Source organism: Plectropomus leopardus, chromosome 11 (assembly GCF_026936395.1).
Source record: "Plectropomus leopardus strain MGB_pleo_1.0 chromosome 11, ASM2693639v1, whole genome shotgun sequence".
NCBI lineage: Eukaryota > Metazoa > Chordata > Actinopteri > Perciformes > Serranidae > Plectropomus > Plectropomus leopardus.
In genome coordinates, this window is record NC_142186.1 from 1,478,596 (window position 1) to 1,488,249 (window position 9,654).

A 9,654-nucleotide genomic window follows, 5' to 3' on the forward strand; every position below is an offset into this window, starting at 1 on the left:
ATCATACCTTCTTTAAAACCCCTTTTAACACCATATTTATTACATTTTTAATGACATTTTAATGACTTAAAGAACTTAAATCATGAATTTATAACTGAAAGATTTACAATAACATATCAATGTCTCCGAGACAGTTACAGGACAATTATTCACTAATTTAATAGTGAGTTGTCTAAAGTGTCAAGTGAGTTTTGAATAATGGTCTCTAGTGTTGAGTGGAGTTATAAGTATTTGATTTTAAACAATTGTCAAACACATTTTATAATTTGGCATGTCTTGTGAAGTTGTGTATTTTGAACTAGGTGAACATTGTGATGATATTGCCACAGTAAGATTTCATCCTTTCATTTGACATATTGTGTGTAGAATATCAAATGTACTTTATCCTAAGTAACCACACTGAACAGCGTCACTGCCTTTAAACAAACACATAAGACACTGTAGAAACTACATCAGGTGCCATCACACATGAATGGAGAGCACTAAAATAGAACCCAGCACACACAGCTCTGTATATAGTTTTTGCAGTTATGCAAGTTGTTGTTGCCAAACCGTAACATTAGCACATTTATTTGGTGGAGTTGGAGCATAATAAACAGTGAGGGATTTTAAGGCCTTGTTAACATTGTGTTAATGTCCATAAAGCCCTGTCCTCTGGCAGCAGGAAAATTGAATTACATCGAGTCTGATGAGCTCAGCTAAAACAAAGCTTTAATGATTTGTGCTTGGTAGAGTGCCGTGGGGATGGCAGGGTGAGGGGGTGGACAGGGTGTAATTTTAGGAAAGGGGCGTAGTGTTGGCGCAGAGCCAGCATAAAGGCTTCTGATGGTGTTTGTGTGGTGCCCCGGGGTTGAGCAGCTAAAATGTTTTCATGTTAAAAGCCTGCATTTGATGCTTTTTGGAAAGCATTACAGAGAAAACTGAAAAATGAGAAGGGCCCTCTTTGAATATCAGGGTGGTCCAGCAGTCTTAGTTATTGCTGTTGACTGGCTGCCTTCAGCTGCCATCTGATTATGAGGGATTCATTCAGCGCCTGCTGCTGCTTTCAGCACGATATGACATGAAGGTGAGAGGAAAAACCAACACAGGAGAAAATGTAAACATAGGAGTACAGCGTGCACGTCAAAAATAACCTTTGCTCTAGTAAATATGCTGATTACAACATGAAATACACAAAACTACCTGTAAGGAGTATTTTAAATGACCATCAAAATAACTCACTTAATAGAAATATCACTCTAAATGGTCTGTACTTTCTAAGCACTTTTCTAGTCAAAGCGCATTCACACTACTTGTCACATTTACCCATTCACACAAACATTCACACACTGGTGGCCGAGGCTACTGTAACCACCAGTAACCATTCATACACACATATACTCCGATGATGCAGCATCGAGAGCAATTTGGGGTTCAGTATCTTGCCCAAGTATACTTTGACATGTTGATTGGAGAAGCTGGGGGTTGAACCACTGACCCTCCAATAAGAGGACGACCCACTCTACCTCTGAGCCACAGCTGCCTGCATGTTGTCCAAAAATTGATTAAAACGTCATAGGATAGTACGCTGTTCAAAAATTTCTAAAAATGGCATAGTATCTATGTCCTCCAACAACTGATAAAAATGTCATACTATTGTATGTCGACCAGAAACAGATAATAACATCATATTATAGTATGTCGTCCAATAATTGATGAAAATGTCATAGTACAATGTTGTCCAAAAATTACTGAAAATGTTATAGTTTAGTCTGACATCCACTAATTGATAAAATTTTCAGAGAATAAAATGTTGACAAAAAAATTGATAAAAATTGTTATAGGATAATATGTCGTCCAAAAATTTTTAAAAATGCCATTATATAGTTTGTCCTCCAAAGACGGATAAAAATAGCATTATGTAGTTTGTCCTCCAAAGATGGATAGAAATGTCATACTATAGTATGTCTCCAAAAAATTCATAAAAATGTCTGGTATAACATGTCATCAAAAAATTGATACAAATGTCATTATAAAGTATGTCCTCCAAAGACTGAAAAAAGTCTAAATTCTTGAAAATTTCATAGTATAGTATGTCATCCAATAATTGATGAAAATGTCATAGCATAGTATGTCATCCAAAAATAGATATAAACGTCATAGTATATTGTGTCTTTCCAATAATTGATAAAAAAAAAAAACATCATAGTATGGGGCGTCTGGTGGCTGAGTGGATAAAGCAGGCACCCCATAAATGAAGGCAGTAGTCTTGCTGCAGCGGCCCTGGGTTCAATTCCAACTTGCAGCCCTTTGCTGCATGTCATACCCTCTCTCTCTCCCCCTCTCATGCTGTTGATCTGTCCTATCTAATAAAAAGGCAAAAATGCCAAAAAAAATCTTTAAAAAAACAACAAAAAAAATCCTAGTATAGTAAATTGTCCAATAATTGATAAAAACCTTATAGTATATCCTCTAAAAACTTCTAAAAATGTCATAGAATAGTATGTCATCCAAAATTGATGAAAACATCATAGTATTGTATGTCGTTCAAAAATTGATAAAAATGTCATCGTAATGTATGTCCTCCAAAGACTGATAAAAATGCCATAGTAGGGGCATCTGGCGGCTCAGTGGATAAAGCAGGCACTCCATATATGAAGGCAGTGTCCTTGCTGCAGCATGCTGGGGTTCAATTCCAGCTCATGGCCCTTTGTGCATATCATCCCCTCTCTCTCCCCCTTTCACACTACCACTCTGTCCTATCTAATAAAGGCAAAAATGTCAAAAAAACAATCTTTAAAAAAAATGTCATAGTATAGTATGTCCTCCAAAAATTTCATAAAAATGGCATAATATAGTTTGTCCTTCAAAGATGAATAAAAATGTCATAGTATAGTACATTGCCCCAAAATTGAAAAAAACTTCATAGTGTAGTATGTTGTCCAAAAAGTTATGAAAGTGTCATAGATCAGTATGTCGACCAAAAACTGATAAAAATGTCATAGTATAGTATGTCCTCCGAAAATGGATAAAAATGTCATAGTTTAGTACGTTGTCCAAAAATTGATGAAAACATCATAGTAAAATATTTTGTCCACAAATTGTAATCATAGTACAGCATGTCTATCAAAAATTTATGAAAATCACATGGTATAGTATGTGGTCCATGTCACTTCAGCCATGCTTGTTATAAAAGGGGGCGTGTCTCAAATGCAGTCTACTTTCAATGATGTGAAACATTGTGATTGGCTTACAGACATCCCATCAAGTACGACTGTGCAACAGAGTGGAGTCAGATGACAGTCATAGATATACAAAGCTTGGAAAAGTTATCGTGGTGCTTTGTGTTGTATTATGGAGTGCTTGTGACTGTCTGTGTGCATGCTTGGTGTTTTTCTCTTTGTTCCTCTGTGTTGCAGGGGCTGGGCGTGGCTTCCGGGTGCTGGAGCTCGGGCACACTTCCTCACCTGTGTCTCTTCAGCAATCACCTCCCTACAGCTCAAATACTCCAGCCTCACTCCTCTTTGGCGCCAGATTATTGTCCACTTCACCTGTGGTAGATTGGCTGTCTCTCTTAAAATGATCTCTTGTGCTTATTGAAACTTTTTTGATTTAGACTTTTTGCTCATTGTGCTTCTTTTATGTGTTTTCCTCCAGTGCCTCCTGTCACTGAGCTCCAGCGCCTCACCGCCCAGCCCCTTGCCTTCGTGCTCAGTCACTCGCTTCCTCCACCACCTTGGATCTCCACCACCCTCCGCCTCACCAGCCTAACCATTCCTACCGCCTCATCAGCCTCACCAGCCTCACCATTCCTTCCGCCTCACCAGTCTCTCCATTATCTCCAGCCTCACCAGCCATCTCTGCCTACACGATCCCTGGCTCCCTTCTCCCAACCTCCATTCCCTTCCTCTCCCATTGACAATCATTTAAACCCTGTTGATTGTTCCTCCATTGTCTGCCTGTTTGCTCCTGGGTCCTCCCTCTCCCATGGTCCCGAGAACTGAAACAGTTATGTCATTTGAAACTGATGGGGGATCAGAACAGGAAATGGATTGTTTCTTTTCAGAAGCTACTTGTATCACCGCCCACTATTTGACTAATTTTCCACCAAAATTAGTGTCTGCACGTGGGGTTTTTCAAACACAGGTAAACCTGCTCTACATTGCCAGTAGAGCAGTGCTGTGTACACAGTACTGCAGCAGATGAGTATGCCTTTCTGTGTGTGTGGGGGATTTGTTTTGGTGTGTTAGTTTAATGACAGACAGGCTGGAGAACAGATAAATAGTAGACAGCAATATGGACAGAAGTCTGTGAAAACTTTACTGTGTTGACTTGTCTTTATATATCTCTTACTGATTCAGTCTCTCTTTCAAACTCAGTGCAGACTAATTTGGATCAATGTTCGAGTGCTGCTTGGGTAGAGCTGGACAATATTTTGTGGTAGTTCGTCGTTGCATCTCATTGGTTAGGAAGCTGAAATTAACGTGTTCATGCGGGTGTAGTGTTCCAATCAATGCCGATTAAAGCTGGAAATTCCTGTGACTACTGCAGAGTCACTTGACCTGGGTGTGAATGCTGATTGTATACGTTCCCATTGAATTAAAAAGCCAGATGTTGGTAGGTTTTTTGTGCAGTGGTAATGAGACTTTTGTCACAGTTTTTGAGCCATCCGGACCAGGTCACTAAAAAACAAGCTGTATCTACTGCATTTCTGTAATGAAGTGACTGACAAGATATCATTTTGTGATCTTGTGAAACATGATTAGACTGAATGTATCATGTTAGGAGATAAACTCTCCCTGGACACAATTTGGATCTCAAATTGGAATTTCTAGTGTTTGATTCTGTTGTGATATTAAATAGGAGTCTATAGGCAGGTTTCTATTGCAGATTTGCTCAAAACTTTTTTTGAAGTCAATAAAACACAATCGTGTGATGACTGTGTTTCCACTGAGTGATGTTCTGCAACTTCTCCTCTGGTGATAACATTCCAAGAAACATGGTGATGGATGTTCAAAACATTAGCAGTTTTATTTCTTTTGCAGCCACCACACTAGCTGTCATTATTTCCAATCCAAGGCTTTCAATCTAATGGACAGCACTTGTATAGCGTCATTCTAGTCTTCTGACCACTCAAAGCACTTTTTACACGTCACATTCACTTTGGTGGTCGAGGCTCCTGCACATGGTGCCACCTGCTACTCACACCGACTGCGCAGCATCGGGAGCAATTTGGGGTTCAGTTTCTTTCCCAAAGATACTTCAACATGTTGACTGGAGCAGCTGGGGATCAAACCACTGATCGTCCGATTAATGGATAACCTGCTCTATCTCTGTGCCACAGCCGCCCCCATGTGAGCGATAATGGAAAGACAAGCCCCTTAAACTTGGGAGCAACCATGTATGAGGGATTTCTGGGAGGTGATAGTCCACGATTTCACAGAGGAATTATGGATTCAAAACTTAAATGATGCAATAACAGCTCTTGTAGCACCTGCTGCATCATGCTTGAGGGAGCCATTTCCAACTGACAAGCACATAGCCATAGCATCAAGTGACCTAGAAAAGCCAAAAAATTATTTCACATTCTATATTCAAGGTTTTAGAATGTGTCACTTTTTCTCATAACCAAGTGGTGATCCTCACAGGCAGATTATGAGGCAGTGGGCTCCTGGACACAGATATGCAAAAGGTCCCACAACCTTTCCTACAGAGGATACGTACACACACACTTTGTGGTGATTGTCTCTCTTGTTGTTGTTTTGTATTTTTGGGGGGTATTTCTGCTTCTTCTTCATTTATTTATTTATTTATTTAATTTTTGGACATTTTGTTTCTCTTTGTGGTCATTTAGTCTTTTCTGTATCTGTTTTATGTTGTGTATTTTGAGTCTCTTCATGTTCAGTACCTGTTAATAGGAGTGACATTTTGCAGGGGCCTGTTACCACTCTGCTGTTCAGTAATCCCTTAGTGCTGATGCTGTAGCGGTCAGAGGTATTGTGAGAAGACACGGCTAACACTTCACTACTGATCTGAGGTTTGCACAGTCTTTACCCTATCAGCACTTATCACACAGATGACTGAAGGCCTGATACTGGGATCATCCCATCAGTGTGTGATCTTTATTGAGCAGGTGTGGTCAGATGAGCAATCTGGAATCTGTCAACACCTAAGCTCCCTCGGCCGGGAATTCCTTCTGTAGCACGGCCACTCTGGAGCCACTCCACATGGAAAGTAGTGCGCAGTGGAAACTGGCAGCCAAAAAATCTCAGACTTTGCAGTCCGCAACTCGTCCAGATTAGCATTCCTTCCCCCTGACACATCTGCAGAGGAGCACACCATCATGTGACCAACAGGGGACGCACTTCAGGCAGGGGTACACTGCTGCAGGGCTGAGGGAGGGATGATGTGCAGCCAGGCACCACTTTGGGACCAAGTGCACTTTAAAAACTCTTCACAATAATTCTAACCTGTGCTGTAAATGCTCTGCAGGAACTGAATGATGCCACCAGCAGCAACATGCCCAAGCAACCGGATGAAATGTTTTTTGTAGCCTGAACTCTAAAGATGTAGCAGGATCAAGGACAAATTGTAATTTCATTTTTAAACATAGTTTATAAAAATGACTAATAATTCTACCTTGTACCTTCTTCTTCTGTAACTAGTACAAGTACATTTAAGTATGAATTTAAGGTACTTGTACTTAACTTCAGTATTTTCCTTTCATGCCACTTTATACTTTTACTCCACTACATTTCAGAGGGATACTGTGCTTTTTACCTCCCTACATTTATCGGACCGCTTTGCAGATTAAGATTTTTGCATAAAATCATAAATGTTTATGAAATATGAAATCTGTTATAAATAAAATTACCAAAATGTTTATACAAGTACAGTTGCAACAATTTTCGATTCACAAGTCAATTCACAGAAAATTATTACAACTATTTTCTCCATTTAAAAAAAAACAACAACATTTACTTTTAATAATTTTGAATTTTGGAGGGTGTTCTTTCAATTTCTTTAAAAAAATATTTTGAGTTTTTGTATGTTTTTTATAAAAATATATTTTAAAACAATTTTGAGTTTTGGGGTGTTTTTCCCATTTAAAAAAAAAAGTTTTTTTGGTGTTTCTTTCTATTATTATTTTGTGAGTTTTTTCTTTTTTTTTGTCTTTTTTTAAAAATATTTTTCTGTATTGGCTACTTTTATGTTTTATACTTTAAGTGCATGTTCCTTATTATATGCATTTATTGACTTTTACTTAAAACTTTCAATGCAGCACTTTTACTTGTAAAGGAGTATTTTAACAGGGTGGTATGAGTACTTTTACTGAAATAGAGCATCTAAATACTGTTCACTACTGCCCATAATAACTAATAGGCAGAAGCACTAACAAATCAAAAAGAACCTTGTCACAGCTGAAATTCTTAACGAAAAATGAGAGAGAATATTTTCATATCTGTCAACAGAAGCTTGTTCTACTCACCCGATCGACAGAGGAAGGGGTTGACCAGGATGAGCTCCTCTTCATCAGCTCCATCCACAACCATCATTAACTCATAAAACACCCCCAGAGATGGGGAGGGACACAGAGGAGAGGGAGAGGAGTAAAGCGAGGGCTGAGGGATGGAGAGGAGGTTGCCAGTTCATCAGTGGGGGTGTTGGCGGGGGTGGGGGGTTCTGGCTGCTCAACAGTAGCATTCTTTCACACGTAGCTGGAAGTAATCAGCGGCTGAGGCTCGAACCAAAATCTGAGCTCCTTGTGTTTTCTTTGGCTGCACCTCCGTCCTCCTTCCCCCTTGCCTCCACCTCCTCATGCAAAGACTCCGTATGAGCCCACCTCCTTCTCCTGCCTCAGTGTGACCCCCCATCCATCCTTCCGCACCAGTCCACCCCCAGTGATCTCAGTATTGTTGCCTAAGAGTGCAACTGATTCTCATGTTTCCATCGGTCCTGCAGAGAGGACAAAAAGAGGTGAGGAGAGAGGAGAGAAGTTGAGTTTGTGGGGAAGGAGTAGGGCAGATTATCCTTTCTCAGACGACTGTATCCCCCATTTGAAGGACGGTCTCTCCCCTGCACATGAACACATCATCGCTCTCACAGCCTGTTGAGCACAGACTGGACTCAAGAGCTGGACGTCCGGCACACGGTGCAGGATAAAACAGATGCTGTAGGTTAATGCTTCCTTGCTGTTGTTGAGAACAGGATGTTACATAAGTCTCAAACCCCAGCTGAATTCAAATGACCTCATTGGCACTATAAAAGCAGCTGCAGGGCTGCCAGAGCTTTTTGGACCTTCACTTTATATGCTGGAATGAGAACAGCCGTGGATGTAGTAAGAACGTGTGACTGCAGTAGCCTACTGCTTGTGTCCTCGTGCAGCGCGTCAGCCATTGGAACTTTTTCTTATTGATTTATATGAGCCCTAACCCACTGAAATCTGAGCGAATTGGCTTGATTTCTTGTAAAAATGTGTAAAAGACAGTGAGCAATTTAAGAGGAAACAACCTAAAAATTTAAAATTTGAAAAAATTACTTGAAAATCAGCACAAAAAAATCAAAAATTAAAAATAAACAAAAACAAACCAAAAAAACAAAATCAAGGAAATTTAAAAAGACGCTTAAAAAGTAACAACAATTATGTGACATTATCTCAAATATATAACTATATATATATATATATTTTAAATAGTTAAAATATTTTCCTAAATCTTATTCTTCGACATTTCTTGGCAAGTTGCTCATTGCTTTCCCGCCATCTTTATGAGAGAATTCAAACCAAATTTGCTCAGGTTTCAAAGGCTTAAAGTCCCCCTCAGAAAACTTCCCCCATAAAATGTCGACTTACATACATTTCTCAATGCATGTAACCTTGAATGCATGCATTTCTCTCGTGCCTCCATGGTGAATGGAGAATCCAAAAACAAACTACAACAAACATTTTTTTACAAACTCTCACACAGCTGCAGTATCATCCAAGTCTCATTTATCCAGTCATACTGGTGCTCAGTACTTCTTCAAAACATGCATTTTTGTGCAAACCTTAAAACTTAGATCAAGTCAAACGTACAGTCTCATGCACGACTGAGTGGCTACGCCTGGAAATGTGTGTCCAATGGACCTCTGCTCAAGCAGAGCACACGTGTCCAGGCTTGCTCAGGGGGTGCGACCTGGATAACCCCAAGACTAAACACTTGATGTCTGAAACACGAAGCTCAAAAAACACCTCTCTGGAATATTCCACAAGTAAACAGGTTAACTGGTAACAGATTAACCCTTTAATATCACACACATTTGTATGACTGTGCCCACAAAATCAAGCTTTGAAAGATATCATACATTAATATGATTTTCTACTTCCACTGAGTTTTTTTTTAACCAACATTAGTCCTAATCATCAATATCAAATATTAATTAATTTTCATATTTTTAACCCTTTAAGTTCTAGGTTTCTGTCATGATGCCTCTATGTTTTTAAATTAAAAAAAAAAAAAAAAAATTTTTTTCCATGTACTACATTTTGTTTTGCTGTTGACAGTTTGGGATATGTCAGTGATTAGCAGCAACATTGATTGTGACAGTGCACCTAGTGAATATAGCATGTATTTTTCCACATTACTAATGCGATTTTTCTTTTTTAAAAAAAGACATCATCAGGTGGAAAATATTAAA

The 9,654-nt window shown here is 39.2% G+C and overlaps 1 long non-coding RNA gene across 1 annotated transcript; it reads left to right on the forward strand.

The window, feature by feature from the left end:
* The first annotated feature begins 3,225 nt into the window (after positions 1–3,225).
* LOC148188180 (uncharacterized) lies at positions 3,226–4,918 on the forward strand. Its single transcript, XR_015778045.1, has 2 exons — positions 3,226–3,535; positions 3,637–4,918. It is a non-coding gene; the product is annotated as an uncharacterized LOC148188180 (long non-coding RNA).
* The last annotated feature ends 4,736 nt before the right edge of the window (positions 4,919–9,654 follow it).